The sequence below is a fragment of the Mastigoproctus giganteus genome, chromosome 9 (assembly GCF_048544385.1).
Source record: "Mastigoproctus giganteus isolate SK-2022 chromosome 9, ASM4854438v1, whole genome shotgun sequence".
Lineage (NCBI taxonomy): Eukaryota > Metazoa > Arthropoda > Arachnida > Uropygi > Thelyphonidae > Mastigoproctus > Mastigoproctus giganteus.
The window spans coordinates 182,732,675-182,750,744 of record NC_143583.1 but is presented as its reverse complement, the minus strand read 5'-3'; the positions used below and the strand labels follow the sequence as shown (position 1 = coordinate 182,750,744).

The 18,070-nt window shown below is 38.5% G+C and overlaps 1 protein-coding gene across 6 annotated transcripts in view; it reads left to right on the top strand.

Annotated features, from left to right (window-relative positions):
* Positions 1-18,070, top strand: part of Not1 (CCR4-NOT transcription complex subunit 1) — a 710,948-nt gene that overhangs the window by 424,725 nt on the left and 268,153 nt on the right. The gene's annotated exons all lie outside the window — the stretch shown is intronic.

Here is an 18,070-nt window from a genome sequence, read left to right as displayed (position 1 = left end):
TTATTTACAACATGTACAACAGTATCACCTTTTGTGCCCTTAAAAGATGATATCTGCTCTACAACGTCATCAACTTTTGCCCCTGGCAGACATACACCTATCCTTCTTGCATAGTATATTCCCCATCTCCCTGACAATAGAGTCACTAGCAATAACTAGTTCCTTTGGGACCAGCACATTCTGCCTTGGAAATTGCCACTGTGTTGCATGATGTTCAAGTGCAGGCTCTGTCATTGATTTGGGCAGCTGAGAGCTTGATGGGCCACTCAATTTAAATCCTTTGAGGGCATCCACCCCGTCCTTTAAGCTCTCATATAGGACCATAATGCTGAGCTGGCACCTAATTTCCTCACACTCCTTATATCGCACACACACACAAAGACATTCCCCTTGGCAATATCATGTTTATAAGAAACTGAGTTTCAGCAACATGTGACAATCCATTTCATTATGTGCAGGTGACTTGCATTACCCAAAACATTTCATAAAACCATATGAAAGCCTGCCATGCTTTTTAGTTTTAGGAATTATCCATTTCTGGATAATCACATTCCATTTCATCTTCTCAAGAATCTAGTCCATGCTGTGGAGATACAAGAGGCATACTTTTATCTGAACCTGAATATCCAGGTTCAGGTAACCAGTCGTATACAGCAGACTCTCGATTGACCGGGACACTTCAAGACTCCAAATTTAAAAAAAAAAAAAAAAAAAAAATCAACCAAAAATCATAAAATTCAAGTAATAACTAGAACCTGTTGCTCAAAGAAAAAAGAGAGAAGAAAGGCTTAGTTTGTTTTAGTGCATCGCATTGATTGTTGTGTTCCATCGCACTGCAAAAAAGACATTTTGTTTCCTTATTTGTCAGGGATGTCAATTTTTTTTTTTTTTTTTTGTTTAGAAATCACGAAAATGATGGATAAATGCAAAAGAGTTGCTCTAATGAACCATTATAATGTTGGTGACTAAACCATACGTGACATTGTAAAAAATAAAGGGAAGCTATTAGATTTAAAATAAAGGGAAGCATCATATTAGATACACAAGTAGTGCTTGGTAAGGTTTTTTCATTTTTTATCTATTGCCATGTTTTTTACGTAGTTTGCTGAACATTTTTCGATACAGTAATTCCCTGACTTAAGCAACTACGGATTTGCATAAATTTTTTTTTTCACTCAATTTTTTTTTTTTTTTTTTTTTAGGATTGTAAAATTTAAAACAAAAAATAATAATAATAAGTAATCAATAACGACGATCACGGCATGCACAAATTGCACAAGTGAGATACGGAGTAACAAGCAAAAAAATAGGAAAGCAGAGAAGATTCTTACAATTTATTTATGGGTTTTTTTATATGATTCAAGATTTCTGTGAAGGAGATGTACACTTCAACATAATAAGATAAAAACCCACACAATTGAAGCTATAGGTATTAATGCAAATACAATAAAATAGAGTTTAATACCCGTTTATAATTAGGCGCACAAACAGAAAAGCCCAGAAACCTGGGCAGTGCAAATTATTTTTGTTTTATGGCAGTGACCTCCAGAAATGTGCTTTAGTAAAATGTGAGCTCGTGCAGGGTGATTAATATTGAGTTTTCGCCTTAACCCTGTGAAGTTCTTTACAGAAAATTTTTATTTTGACCGTTATCATGGTGCGGACTAAGAGAATAATTACGGTGGTACTAATAAATCTACCAAGAAAACGAAAGCGATCGATTTGGATCAGAAAATTAAACTAATAAGAATGTATGAAAATGGTCAAACTAATGTTTGACCATTTTCATACATTCTTATTAGTTTTAACAAGTATCGTGCTGAATTCAGATTTGTCAGTAATACTATAGTAGCAATATGGTCATTCCCGAGTTATGCAAAACTCGATGAAGTAAGAAGTTACGTCTTACGTTACTATTACGTATGTCGAGGACTTCTGTATTTTTGGATTAACTGTGAAATTGATTATCCGGGATTTGCTTTTTATCCTCTATCCAGGAAATTCGAGAGTCTACTGTACTTATTTTTCTCTGAGGATCCAGTTATGTTCACATTTAAAAAGCTACAAACATCATTATGGTCTTTTGGCACCCTCCATATCAGCGTTCTAAACTACTGAGATTTACAGACCCTTCAAAATTCAAAACAAGTTTTCGGATCCCTTCAAAAAAGTTTGCTCACCACTACATGTGTGTGTGTATATTAAATTAAGTATGCATAGATGGAGGTGAAAATTACACAAAGTGCCAGTGAATAGAAGGGTAAGGATAGTAGAAAAAGAAGTATAATAGATTTGTGAAAGGTGAAAGAATGTTAATATCCTAAAAGTTATGAATTAAGAAAATTATGGGCTGAAAATTACAAAGCCAATAGGAGGTGAGTGAACTGTAAAGTAAAATTATTAATAATAAGGTAAAAGGTTATTTTATTTATACAATATAAATAAAATAAAATAAAAAGTGGTAAAGCTGACATCAGATAGGGGTGGGCATATTTAGATAAAAGTTGAATATACATATAAGGCAAATATGCAGAATCTGATGTCAGCTGAAGTAAATATTCATACATGGTCAGGTATTTCATCAGGGAACTAGGGACTGCACCTGACCATGTACCAGAAACTGCATTTCTATAGTAGTATCACCTCCAATTGGCTTTGTAATTCAGCCCATAATTTTCTTAATTCATCATAACTTTTAGCGGCCGACCGGGCTAGCCGAGTGGGTAAAGTACCTGCACGGCAACCCAAAGGTCGCGGGTTCGATTCCCGCCTCGGGCTTGTATCAAAGTACTGCAAAAACCTTGGGAGGTGCAATATGGCCACAGAAGCCGATGCGCCAACAACTACCAAATCAAAAAAAAAAAAAAAAAAACTTTTAGGATATTAACATTCTTTCACCTTTTACAAATCTGTTTTACTTCTTTTTCTAGTCAATGGCACTGTGTAATTTTCACCTCCATCTATGCATACTTTATCTAATATATATATATTCATGCATACTTATATATACTTTTGCATCCTTAATGCTGCTTTATATGCTTAATGCTGCTTTATACTTTTAGGTGCGTCTGTCATACCTCACTTATTAATTTGTCATCAACTGAAACCTTTTTTCGTCCACTGAAATTTTTATTTTAAAATTACATTTTATAAATATATATATCTCTGTGTGTTCATGTGTGTGTGTGTGTGTGTGTGTGTGTGTACGTGCATGTGTGTGTGTGTGTACATATATGTATGAACACTGGATTTTCTGAAAAAAAATTCAAAGTTTTATGTGTGAAACAACAACTTTATTCTTATTTTTATACAGATATAAAATAATACAGTCAGTCCTCGTATAACACGTGTTTACACTACACGAATTCGATCATACGCGATTTATAAATAGGGGAACGATATCTTATATAACACGAACCGAATTCGCTTAAGCACGATTCGCCTTTGTGTTTACAAGAAATGGCAGTCGAACGCAGAATCACCCCAACCGAACGCAACACGATAGGAATGAAGAGAAGATTCTGAAAATGTATTTGTTTTTTATATCAGTGAAGGGGAAACACATTTCACCATAATAACGTAAAAACCAACACAATTCTAGCTATTGGTATAATCGCAAATGCAATTAGATTGAGTTTACTTCCATTTTATAACAGATTACACTAGCAGAAACACAACTGGATTTTTATTGTTTTATGGTAGTAATCCCTAGAAATGTGCTTTAGTAAAATGTGAGGTGTTAATTGTGTATCTCTGCCTTTACGGTGTTGTTTATTCAGTTGCTACACGCGCGCAGCTTTGTTTGTGTATCAAGCGTGCCTCCTCGTTTTGTAATTGTGCTTTATTCCCTAAAAATGAGTAAAATACTTAAAAGGTGTGAAAAGGAAGCGTCCTGGTGAAGACACTGTAGATTCAGAGAGAAAAAGAAAAGCAATATCGATAAACAGAGGCGGACTGGGTCAAAAATTCTTACCCAGGAAAATTTATAGTGGCCTCATACTATGGTTTATGGCCAAAATCACACCGATCTCCGGCCCACTGGGGTTTCCCCGGTAAGGCTTATGGCCAGTCCGCCTCTGTCGATAGAGAAAAAATATGAAATTGTGAAATGCTTTGAGCGAAATGAAAGACCGTATGATATTGCACATGCTACAGGCCTAAATGAGGCAACACCGAGAATTACAAAGAATGCAGAGAAAATAAAAACAACTTTCATAGCAGGAACAACTCAAAGTGTAATTAAAATCCATTAGATTAAGACACAAAGAATTGGAAGAGATGGAACGGCTGTCATCTGTTTGGATAGAAAATCAAACAAAAAACAAGTTTGCTTACGATAGAAGCAAAAGCATTAGCAATATTTTATTACGTAATAGTCGTAATAAAATACTTACGTAATAAAATACTTACGTATTTTATTACGATTATTTATTGTGTTTGGTAATGTTTTGGTTACAAATGTGTGTTCAATCTTGGGTGGTCGGCACTTAACCCTATTTTTCCCATAGGGCCTGTTGTTTATATTGCACGATTTTGCATTGCACGAGGGTTTCTAGGAACACAACTATCGTGCTATACGAGGACTGACTGTACTTTTTAATCAATTTGCTACATAAAGAACGAATAATTTGACATAAGTTTATAATTATATATACAAGTCAAAGTATTTTATTATTTTTTTTGGCGGGCTCCAGGGTTTCCCCTATTCACCGCTGAAAGTAATCTATACATTGGGTACAATTTATAATGATTAATTGTACATAAAAGTACAATGATTAGTTATACATAAAGAGTACAATGATTAATTATACATAAAAAGACTATATACAGTGGTGGTACATAAAAAGACTATATACAGTGGTGGTACATAAAAAGACTATATACAGTGGTGGTACATAAAAGACTATATACAATGATGGTACATAACTAAATACTGGGCTTCGGAGTCCAGCAGACTGATCAATACATCAGGTAAGAGTAATTCAAAGAAACAGTCTAGCATTTTACTGAACCTCAGGGGGCAAGAATTCTTTTCCTCCGTTTAAACAATTTCTCTGCATAGGTGGAGAAGGCAGTATAATATTCGGAACAGTTAACCAATCTTGGCAGTTCGGAGCAGTCAAATACATTTGTGAGAAGTTGAAAGTCCAGTCTTAAATCATCGTACAGAGGACAATGAAACACGAGGTGCTCGACAGTTTCTTGAGCACCACAACTACAGAGAGGAGTGTTACTTAATCCTAGTGAGAACAATTTAAAGTTAAGACTTCCATGACCGGTATATAAAAACGTAACGTATAAACCAGGATTGAACCAGTCCATTTTCTTGTCGTAATCAACAACCTCGGGAAAAAACTTAAAGGTCTCCCTACCCAAAGCGGAGGTAGACCAGGTATTTTGCCACGCTGTACAACATTCATTTCTCATTCTTTTAATGTCTACCTTTTCTTGCAAGTCAGTATTATATGTTATACCATTTACAATCGCAGGAACATTTTTTCTTCTACAATATAAAAGATAGTGTAACATTACTTCATATTGGATTGGCAGTAGATGACTGAGGACCTGTAGAGACAGTTCGACAAGCTCTACTTACAGCGAGAAGAAAGAATCTTTGTGCTAGGGTAAGATATTTTTGAACAAGGGAGTTACCGATTCTGTATCCCCAGGCCCCAGCAGCATAACACACAATTGGTATAAATATACAAGAGTAGTATAATTTAATGGAAGATTTCTTTACACCAAAAGTACTCCTGGTAATCTTAATAATTTTATAGGTCATAGCTTTTATTTTCTGAAGTACATATTTTGCGTGGTAATTAAAATTAAGACGGTCATCGAGATAAATTCCTAAGTATTTATGCTGCCGAGTACTCCTAATCATTACTCCATTCAACTTAATAACAGGTGGTCTATTCACATCAAGAGAGCCCTTTAGCAGCATTTGTTTTGTTTTATTAGTCGAGATTTGAAGTTTGTGTTTGACACCAGATATCCAAGTCCTCCAGAACTTCATTTGCTCTGCACTCTAGCTCCCGGCGGGAATTACCAAAAATCAGAACAGCAACGTCGTCTGCATAAGCTATCTGAAGGATGTTGTCTCGATCAACCGCGAGCCACCCATCAAGGACCATATTCCAGCACACAGGGCCAAGAACAGAGCCCTGAGGGCAGCCCCTAGAAACAGATCTGGAGACAGAGCAGAATCCTGAGGAAACTGTGATGCTGCGAGAATCAAAGTAATTCGAAAGGAGACGGTAAATAGGAGCAGAGACCTCGGCCTCTCTGGACCTCGCCAGGACACTTCGCCACCAAACAGTGTCAAATGCCCCTTGGAAATCAACAAAGAGACCGAGGACATATTTAGAATTGGAATTTTGAACAGAACTCAAGATCTGACAAATAGCATCAACAGAAGACCTTCCTCGTGTAAAGCCAAATTGAAGCGGGGAACTTAGGTTTCTGTCTAAATAGTAATTTAGAAGACGAGAAACAATTAATTTTTCCAAAACTTTGCCAAGGATGGGCAGCAGTGCAATGGGCCTGTAAGAGGCTGGATCATTGGAGGGTTTGTCAAAGGACTTAAGCAGAAGTTTAAGTCTAGCCTGTTTCCAAGCCAGCGGGAATAATCCTGAAGACAGACAAGCATTCAAAAGATTTAATATAATTAATGGACAATTTTTCCAAAATCTTTTAAGTACAGAAACCTCAAGAAGATCCTGTCCAGGACATTTACCATCCCTTAAGGTTGAGATAGCAGATTCCAACTCAGTATCTGTAAAAGGAGCTTCGATTCGGGGCCCTTGGTAAGATAAATGATCTAATCTCATTGTAGTTTGGATGGTGTTTTCACAGGAAGCAGTGTCCTCATGGAGCAAGCCGTCCAAGTTAGCATTTATGGACAAACTCCAGTCCAGAGTTTCGTTACCATTTACAATAATAGAAGAAAGAACATCGCCGGGATGAACCTTGTTAGTAACAAGTTTGTAGGGTAATCCCCACGGATCTTTATTTATGTTATGCTGAACAAAAACCCCCGCTATTTGCGGTATCTGTATTCGCGATCGCTGATTTAATATAAAATGAAACCTAAAAATATGTGAATTTTAAAGTGCCGTGAATATTATCCGCCATAAAAAAACATGGGCGTGGCTAAAATTATCTTTCCCAGTCAAAACAGTGCTCAGTGGGTGGGGGGAGAGAGGGCCTAGCACTGAACCCTGGGGAATTCCATTAATAACTTTTGTCCATGAAGAGCAGTGTCCATTGATTACCACTCTCTGTTGTCTCCCACTCAACCATCCCTTTATCCATTGTAGCAACTTACCCTTAATGCCATACCTCTCCAATTTGTACAGTAGTCTTCCATGTGCAACAGTATCATAAGTAAACTGCTGCCATTATCAATCCAATGCAGGATGGAAGCCTCCTCAACGATTCATATTGAAGGAAATGGACCATTATTTGCTACGCTGGTCCAGTGCAGAGTGGCAGATTGACCGTATTTAGCAGTCGGGGGTTTGAACCCCAGTCTACTCAAAGAACGTGTACTACTGCACTAATGCTGCTGACCACTTGGCTACAGAGGCCTATGATATCAAAATTATTTTTAGCATTCGGCTCCTTTGTGACCACATTATAGTATCCAATCAAATTGGTCAGACAAGACCTCCCTTTAACAAACCCATGCTGTGTCTTAACTATTAATGCAGTCTTGTCTAGATGATCCTGCAATGCTTCTTTATTCCATTATTTTCCCCAGAACACAAGTTAAACTAACAGGTCTATAGTTATTTGTGTCACCTTTTGAACCCCTTTGTGAATTGGTGATACATTTGCACACCTCCAGTCCAAGGAAGCTCTAATAATTATGACTAATAGTTCGCTTACTTCCTTTGCTGCCTCCTTTAATATAACTGGATAGATCTCGTCCACCCCAGGTGCCTTTTTTTAATGTTTATCTTCAACAATTTCTCATCCACTTTGCTCTCAGTTATTACAAATTCACTTAAGCTCCCTGTCAGAGTTTGTTAAACTTCTAGCACTCCCTTCATTGAATAACTCTTCATGTGTGAATGTAGATGCAAAATACTGATTCAGTTTATCAGCTGCCTTAGCATGATCATCAGTAGTCAACCCATCTGTGTTAATTGGTCCAATCCAATTTTTTTACGTAATCTGCCTTCGCTTGCCTTTGTGACTTGATTACAGACTGTTTTTTTTTTTTTTTTTTTTTTTTTTTGTGAAAACCCCAAACACAAGAGGTATTAGAACCTATAGTACTTAGTACCATGCTTGGGTTGGAGGTTGAGAAGAGGAAAGAAGATATTTGTTGACATTAGACTTCAACTTCTATAGACTGTAATTTTCAGGAAATACGTAGGAAGGAAGGTTGTTCCAGAAAACGGCAGTTGAATGAATAAACGAGGAAGATGAAAAGTTGGTTCTGTGAGTTTGAAGATGAGCAGTAAATGGACGTGGCTGGTGGCGGCACGTTTTTGGACTGTTTTGAAAGAGAGAGTGGGAATTATAAAAGCCAATTCAGAAAAACTGTGCCCATGGAAGTATCTGTAAAAAAGGAATGCAGCAGAAACAGTTCGTCTATGAGAAAGCGAGTGGAGAGACTCTGTTAGAGATGAATCATTAATTAACCTAACTGCCCTCTTCTGAATGGAATCAAGAAGCCTGAGAGAGGTTTTGGGGGCACCACCCCAGATGTGGGAACAATATTCCATGGCAGGGCGGATTTGCGATTTATACAGAGTGAGCAGCTGTTTGGAAGAAAAGTAACACTGAGAGCAAAAGAGAAAACCAAGTTTTTTAGATGCAGAGGAAGCAATATTTGTAATGTGCTTGTGCTAAGAGAGATTAGAAGTCAGGGTAATCTCCAAAAGAGATATATCATTTTGCCTAGAAATCGGAGTGTCACTAAAGATAAGCATAGGAGCAGAAGAATCCTTTTTTGCGAGATATAAGACAAGACTGAGTTTTAAAAGGGTTGAAATCAACTAAGTTGTCTTTGCCCCACTGGAGAATTACCTGAAGATCAGCATTTAAGGAATTGGTAGCAGATTTTCGAGAAGTTGAAGCTGATTGAGCAGGGCAAGGTTTCTCAAAATGGAAAGTGGAATGCAATGTGCTGTCGTCGGCAAAACTATGGATAGGATTTACAGTCGGTGGAAGAAGGTAATTAATATACAAGACGAAAAAAGTGGGGAAAAGAACTGAACCTTGGGGGACACCAGCATTAGGTGAAAAGTTAGAAGACAGAGAGCCATCTACCATCACGCTCAGTGAGCGATCAGAGAGAAAACGGGATAACCAATTACAAAAAATAGTTGGCAAACCATAAGATGGAAGCTTGTTTAGGAGACCTTTATGCCAAACATGTTCAAAAGCCTTTGAGATGTCAAGAGTAACTAACTACTTGTGTTTTACTGAACTTTTCCATTAAATCTGTCCATAAATGGGTAACATAAGCCAGAATATCACTAGTGGATCAACACTGACAGGATCAATACTGGCAATCATTGATCAGACGGAAGGATTCTAGTTAGTTTAAAAGTTGGCAGTTAATTGATTTCTCCATTACTTTAGAAAGAGTAGAAGTAATTGCAGTGGGACGATAATTGGATGGGAGAGATTTGTCACCCTTTTTAGGAACTGGCTGGATATGAGCAAATTTCCAAGCAGAAGGAAAAACACCTTTGGAATAAGAAAGTGAAAAAAATGGTGGGAGCTGTTTTACCAAGGTCATTAATACATGAGTTGGTAGGAAAATGGGATGCTAGCAGGTCAGCTTTATCCTTGGCTCAAGTGACAACAGAACCATCTGGTTTTGACAGAGGTGGATGCAGAGATGGGCAAAAGTTGCAGCCAATGGCTTTGGCAAGAGACCAGAATGCTCAGCTACCATTAGGGCAAAAAGCAAGTTTTCTACTCTTAGCCTGTTCAAAATCTAGTTTAGACTGATTAATAACTGCTTTACAATTGTTGCAAGCTTTGGTGTAGGCAGAAAATGAAACTAAAGATTTGGAAAAAAGCAATTACGATATGCAACATTCTTCTCTTGAACAGCCTTACCACAAATATTGGAAAACCAAGGTTTAGATAAAAGACAAGATTTTAAAGTGGAGTGTGGAATAAAGGATTCCATTCCTACAAGAATAATTTCACTGACACGATCTGAGCAAACGTTGACATCAGAAGTTTTGAAACAGTAATCCAACCAAGGAAAAGAAGAAAAGAAATCTCGCAGATCATCCCATTTTGCATTCTTGTAATGCCAAACAATACGAGGTTGGGAATAGCCATGAGATAAAGGCTCAATTGGAGAAGAGACAATCACCAAGTTGTGATCTGAAGTGCCTTAAGGACCACTCACTTCAACCGTGTACTTAGAAGGGTTGTTTGTGAGAAAAATATCACGCGTGTTGGCTGCATGGTTAGGATTGTCTGGTATTCTTGTAGGCAAATGAAAAATCTGTGCAAGGTCATTAGCAATTGCAAAAGCCTATTCGTGACCAGCTGGAGTTGTGAATATTAAAATCGCCAAGGAAAATTATCTTACTTGACTTTCTCAAGTCCAACTTTCATAAAGGAAGTCAAAGAGCTCCAAGTGATTAGTGTATTTGGGAGGCAGTGCGTAGCACACGCTTCTTGATTAGACCGGGGTTCGAGCCCGTCACCACCAAATACGGAAGATGCGAATAGGTCAGAGAATGACCACCGCATATCCCGGAGCAATATGGCCTTAGTTGCTAATGCTCCTAAAAACCAAATAACAACAATAACAATAACAACAGTATTTGGGAGAATGGTAGAGACAACAGATAAATTTGACAAAATGGGGAGAGAAATTTTAAGCCAGAGAAGATCGAAAAAGGGAGATTCCAAATTACCAAATCTTTGACTGGGAATATCGGAATGAACATTTGCTGAAGTACTACCTTTGAGGCGAATGGAATCATACAACAAATAATTTGGGCAACTGAGATGAGCAGTTGTTGAATCAACCCGTAACTGAGATTCTGTCAGAAAAAGTACATGGGGTTTGGCATACTGCAAGTGAAAATGGACATCATTAAGATTAGAAGAATCTAAACCTCCTAAACAATTCCTTGTTCATTTCACAAATATACGTGGTCTCGTGACCACGTATATTTGTGAATTGAACAAGGAATTGTTTAGGTGATTTAGATCTTTTCGCAGATAAGCTTACTCTATTAGTTTGACAATTCATGGTGTATGTAATGGTAAGAAAAAGTTGGGGGTTGACATGCTGTATGAAGTAATGCAATTTATGGATTTGGTGTACACATAGTAAGATATACCCAGATCCTTGACATAACGTGGCCTCGACAATTCACCCCGCATACACACTACTCGGTCTCCCTCCAGTCGGTATCTTGCAGAGTAGAGGTAGCAAGATTATGCATTAGCTGATCCGGAAGCCTCCTAAACGAGTTACCAATAAGTTCGGTCCGGTGAACTAACTAACTAGTGGCTGGCCTACCTGCAAATACTATTTTAGAGCTGCTCGAAATGTAAGGAAGATTGGACCTCACCATGATGTCCATTATAACCTCAAAAGTCATCAGTCATACTGCATGATGAAAGGTGGGGAAGGGTTGACCGGAACTTAGCTCTGGAGACTAAATATGGATTCCACCACTTCAAGCCTCCAATAAGCAAAGTGGTTGTATGTATTTCACCTGTTGATGAGAGTCATCTACCTAATATTGCCTGGTCGCATTCCTCAATGTGGTTTGGGCGCCACACCTCGACCCCTGCTTACGTTGGTTCACGCTTGGGTGCTCACCCACAGTGTGCATGTGCATGGAGGTTATACCCAGGGTTACTAACAGTCCCACCACGATCGTGAAGGTGCAAGCAGAGAATTTGGCTGTCACAGACTGTCCGGACTTCGCCAAAATTGGGTCCACTTGACTCGAATGTCACCCGAATATCAGTTCTATCAACGTTTTAGACTCCCAGGTAGGAAGTACAGCTGCTTGTCTGGCATATCTGAGAGAATGTCTGTGACAACCTCAAGGACCAGTTTATATCTACCATAGGCTTCTGTGTCACCTGATACTTTATATGCATCCCATACATTTTTCTTCTCTGCCATGTGAGCCTCATTAGTTCATCTGACTTCCATTTAGGCCTAAACCTTAAACAGTATTTCTTAGTTGGAATGAAAAGCCTAGTAGATGCCAAAATTAAGTCCCTGAAGGGGATTCCCATTTAGAATTCAGCGTTGGTAACATCATCAGTTGATCCCACTGTACAAAATTTAAAAACTGTCTGAGACCCCTGTAGTCACCTTTACAAAAGCAAAAGCCCTTCCCTTTAGCCTTGATGGTAGTTACATCTTTAAGTAATTCCCACATCAGTACATTGTGATCACTGTTACCCAGTGGTTCCTCTATCTGCAAATTCTTAATGCATGAATAATCACTGCTGATAATCAGGTCAAGAGTATTACGCCTCTGGTTGCCTCTCGAACATGTTGCTGTAGAAAACAGTCATCCAATAAATCCAAAAAATTCTCGCACCAGGGTATGTCTGCTAAGTATGCAGACATACCCTGGTGCGAGTGATCAAACCACAAGTTCCAGTCAATATCTGGAAAGTTAAAATCCCCCATTATAAGACATTCTGATTTACTGGCCCACTTTATTTCTCTGCAGAATTGCTCATTATACTCATCTGATTCGTTTGGCCTATAACACACACCTACTCTCATTTTTCCTTTCCCAGTGCTTATGTCACACCAAATAGATTCAATATTGCATTGTCCACCAACATTAATTGTATGCAGTTCTTTAGATTTTGTGTGTTTCTTAACTAACAGCATAATCCCCTCCTTTCCTGTCATGTCTATCCTTTCTATTTATTTGTACAATGTATTTATTTGTTTCGTGATGACTCCCACCATTCCCCGAACACCCCCCAGCACCCTGCCCTCCCGGCCCCTGCTCATTCTGACAGAAGCAGTGCAAGAGTCATTTTTATCTCTGCCTGTGGCTACTATTAACATTTTAGTCTGTGAATCCCCCCAAGCTAGCAGTTTTCCGACCCATCTAACACTGCATCGATAGCATCAGCAATTATTCTTGCACCCTTTCTATTTAAGTTGGCCCCGGGTGCCAAGCATTCCGTGGCCAAGCGATTAAAGTGCATTTATTAAAGCGATGTTCTCAAAGAGCTTTTGCTATATAGAGTTTCTTTTTGTTGTGATTACCGTTTTTCTCATTTTATACTAGAATAGCTCTTTGACACTATAAGAAGTAGGCAAAGGCCCAGAAATGAAAGTCACCTTTCTGTTTCTTTTTTATATCTCTCACTAACACAACTAACAGCCGCTTGGTCACCTCATGGCACTGCTCCTGCCTCCCCGTGGCGGGGCCGGAAACCTGGAAGGAAAAGTTATCCTTCCAGGGCTAAAGGAGCAATCATGGAAAACGAAAATTTCCCTCCTCTAAAGACTGCAAATCCTATGAATTTGCAACAAAATTGTGACAATCAAAACCACAAAAGGATGAAAACTGATGTACCTCAAATGGAATACCCATCTTTCCTCATGCTGCATTCTTTAACAAATCGGTCATTAGGTACACTATCACCCTTCTATATACAAAAATGTTTAGAAAGTGTAGCCGGATCACCAAAAATGGTACACAGACTGAAATCTGGTGCCTTATTAGTTGAAACCACCAACCGCAAACATTCTGAGTCTCTCCTCAAACTAACATCATTTGGTAGAGTCCCCACTAAGGTATCTCCTCATGCCACTCTTAATACCTCTAAAGGAGTCATCCGAATGGGACCTATTGAACGTCAAAGAGTAAGAGATTGTTCAAGAACTCCAGGACCAGAAAGTTATTCAAGCGAGATGAATAATGTTAAAGAAAGATGGAGAATTTGTACCCACTCGTAGCATTATTCTTACTTTTTCTACACCAAACCTACCTTCATCAGTAAAAGCTGGATACTTAAACTGCCGCATCCGTCCTTACATCCCCAATCCTATTCGATGCTACAAGTGTCAGAAGTTTTGGCATTCCCAAACTGTCTGCCAAGGAAATTCAGTATGTTCAAACTGCGGATCAAAGGAGCATATTCATACTGATTGCAATTCCGAATCATCATGATGTTCAAACTGCAAAGGCAATCATTCAGCATTCTCTAAATCCTGTGAACAATGGAAGCTGGAGAAAACAATCCAGAAATACAAAGTAGTTAACAAAGTCACGTACCTTGAAGCGAGAAAACATCTTCTACAAAGCATACCTAAACGTTCATATGCTGAAGCATCCAAAAGATGCCAAACAGTTTCAACTCAGACAGATACAACTGTTCCACCAAAAGTGTCAATTTCTAACTGGGCTCGATCACTCTTATCATCTGCACCACAATCCACAAAACAAACTGTCGATAGGACTAATAATATACCAATCTCAATACCACCTACTACTCAAGTTCTAGCTATTTCGGGTCAAATGGAAAACTCAGATTAAGCCAGAAAGAAATCATCTGATACCATAAATATGGATATTGCAGAGAATAACACCTATGATAAACCCATTATAGATCTATATGCCTAAGACAACATGGACACACGTCCATTCTTCCCAAAAAAAGGAAAAAATAAAATTTGACCATCAAAAACAGAGCACGTCTAAAAAAACAGATGGATTCGACTGCTAACTCTAAACTTACACAATGAATAACGTAATCCAGTGGAATTGCAGAGGATTCCGTAGCAACATAGATGACATATACGAGTTAATCAATCGTTATCATCCCGTGGGTATATGCCTACAAGAGACCAATTAACACCAAGTATCTGTATCAATTAAATATTATGCTCTTTTTCGTCAAGACAGGTCCATTACAAAAAGTGCTCATGGAGGAGTAGCCATACTCAGACTCAACAGTTCCTTGTAAGCAAATTGTTCTCCAAACTTCCCTAGAAGCCGTCGCAGCTCGTATAGTGGTTGGCACTGCTTTAACGATTGTCTCAATCTATCTTCCACCCAATAAACCATGTTCAATTCAGGAACTGGAAAACCTTATTTTGCAAATACTGTCTCCCATCTTCCTGTTAGGAGACTTTAACGGTCACAATCCATTATGGGGATCTCCTGTCTCAGATAGACGTGGAAAACTCATTGAAATGTTACTAGACAGACAGAATTTAACGTTACTGAACACTGGCTTATCCACTTGCATTCACTTTCCTACTGGTTCAACCTCGGCAATAGATCTTTCGCTATGCTCTCCTATCCTCTTCCCAAGTGTCGAGTGGACAATACATGACAATCCTCTGAACAGCGATCACTATCCTGTAATATGCCGAATTCAAACCACCTATTCTAAAACAACTGAAACCCAAACGAAATGGAAATTTTCCAAAGCAGAATGGGCAAAATATAAAAATTATGTCTCTTTTAATGATCACATCATTGAGTCTTCTCCCGTTGATACCGTCACAGAGCATATAACAGCACAGATACTTAGAGCTGCAATAATCGCCATCCCACAGTCTCAACTAGGAAACCGCAAGCATATCAATCATTGGTGGAACAAAGACTGTTACACAGTTAAAAGAGAAAAAAATGCAGCATGGAACCAATTCCGCAAATACCCAAACACTGTCAACCTTATTAATTATAAAAGACTTAGAGCCAAAGCACGATACATCCACTGAAAAGCCAAAAAAGACTCGTGGATAAAATTCGCTTCAACAATTAACAAAGATACCGAATCCAGAATAATTTGGAAAAAAATAAGGCAGTTGATTGGCTTTTAGCAGTGGGGAAAAGGTGCTATATCAGATATCAGCATCCAACAGCTACATCTTGTCCATACACAGAATTATTCCCTCTTTTCCAACATCTACACTGATGGTTCTAAGTCTGGTAATAAAGTGGGTGCAGCTGCTGTCTTCCCTAATAGAACTATTTCACTTACACTTCCTGCAAAATGCAGCAGTTATACTGCTGAGCTTCATGCCATTAAGCTTGCCTTGGAATATATTTCACTCCTGTCAATCAATAAAAGCATCATATATACGGATTCCAAAAGTGCTCTCTCAGCTCTCAAAAACACGACACCTCACAATCCTTTGCTAAAAATCTTAAGACATGTGCTGATACGTCTTCACGAACATCAGCAAACTGTTGTCTTCTCTTGGATTCCAGGGCACTGGGGTATTAAAGGAAATGAATGGGCAGATAATGCTGCAAAACATCCTCCAGCATAACCTCAACAAATGACCTTGTCCCATATACTGATTGTAGATGCAATATCCAGAGAAAATGTATGGAGCAGTGGGCACTTATGTGGAGAAATCAAACACAGAACAAGCTGTTTCAGCTGAAACCTGAACCACAATATGGAATTTCAGCCTGTGTAAAAATAGAAAAGAAGAAGTAATCCTAGCCTGAAGCCGAATAGGCCATACTCACCTCACTCATCTTTTTTTGCTCACAGGAAACGATCCTCCGCTGTGTACGCACTGCTTGCAACCACTGACAGTAAAGCGTATACTCATTGAATGTAGCTTGTTTAACAATGCCCGACAGTGTATTTTCAGCTCCTTGTCAAATTTGCAAGAACCGTTGTTACTCAGCCGCATCATAGGTAATAATGCAAACCTCTCCGAATTCTTTTTGTACCTAAAACAAATTCAAATGTATAATCAATTTTGACTGCTCTGGGAGCAGTCATCACATACAGCTTCACTACCTTTGGTAGGTGCAATATGGCCAAAGTAGCCCTTGCACCAGAAACTCCCATAACAACAACTATTTAAGTTTACCCCATCCCTGTAGAAGCAGTCTCTCCTGTCAACAAGCACAGATCAGGCTGAAAAAAATTCTACTCCTTGGAGCCTTGCACAATCTCTACAGGGCTGAGTTGATTGACAAGGCTCTCATCATATACTCTGTCCTATCGTGTATGGCCAGAATTGCAAACACTTTCACATTCAACCCTAACTCGCAACTTTTTTTTCAACATTGACCTGTACTTGTTGAGTAAATCTGCAGATCTCTTACACTTAATGTCATTAGTTACGTGTACAACAGTATCACCTTTTGTGCCCTTAAAAGATGATATCTGCTTTACAACGTCATCAACTTTTGCCCCTGGCAGACATACCCTGGTGCTGTTCCACCTATTCTTCTTGCATAGTATATTCCCCATCTCCCTGACAATAGTCACCAACAATAACTAGTTCCTTTGGGACCAGTGCATTCTGCCTTGGAGATTGCCTCTGTGTTGCTGGATGCACAAATGTGAGCTCTGCCGTTGAGCTGGGCAGCGGAAAGCTTGATGGGCCCCTCATATTAATTTCTTCAAGGGTATTTACCCTACACCTCACCCTCTTATAAACGCCCATCAGAATGCTGAGTTGGCGCCTAATTTCGTGACACTCTAGACACCTGGCACACACACAAAGACATCCTCCTTGGCTAGATCATGTCCTGTTTTAGAAAGGGCAGCAAACATTTCACAAATTTTTTGAGACTGTTATGCATTGGAGAATGGCCCTCTTAATTCCTTCCCCCAAGTCACAGCACGCTCGCTAGTCTGTGATCTTTGCTTCACTGTTCTAGTCTGGGTCATGATTTCCGGGTAAATACAATTTAATTAACAATGAAATTTAATAAGATTATTAATATTTTTGATTAATTGATAATACTATAATAAGCTAACAGATTCCTAACTGAGTGCTTTATATTACGCTATCAGTTTGAGATATATATATATATATATATATATATATATACGGTACGCTATTTTTTATCGACTACAATATGGCATCTACTTCATCAATATTGGCACCAACACCAGGAGTCATAACTTCTAAAAATTGATAGTTAAATTCAAAATAAGAAGCTAACGAACACTACTAATCCTATTTAATATCTCTGTAAAACACAATTTAGTATGTTAATTAACAAAGAATATCGTAAAAATTAAAAATACTTATTCCTTTACAGCAGCCAAAAATCTCCAAAATTCGAAGGAGAAAACTGAAAACGGAATTGTAATA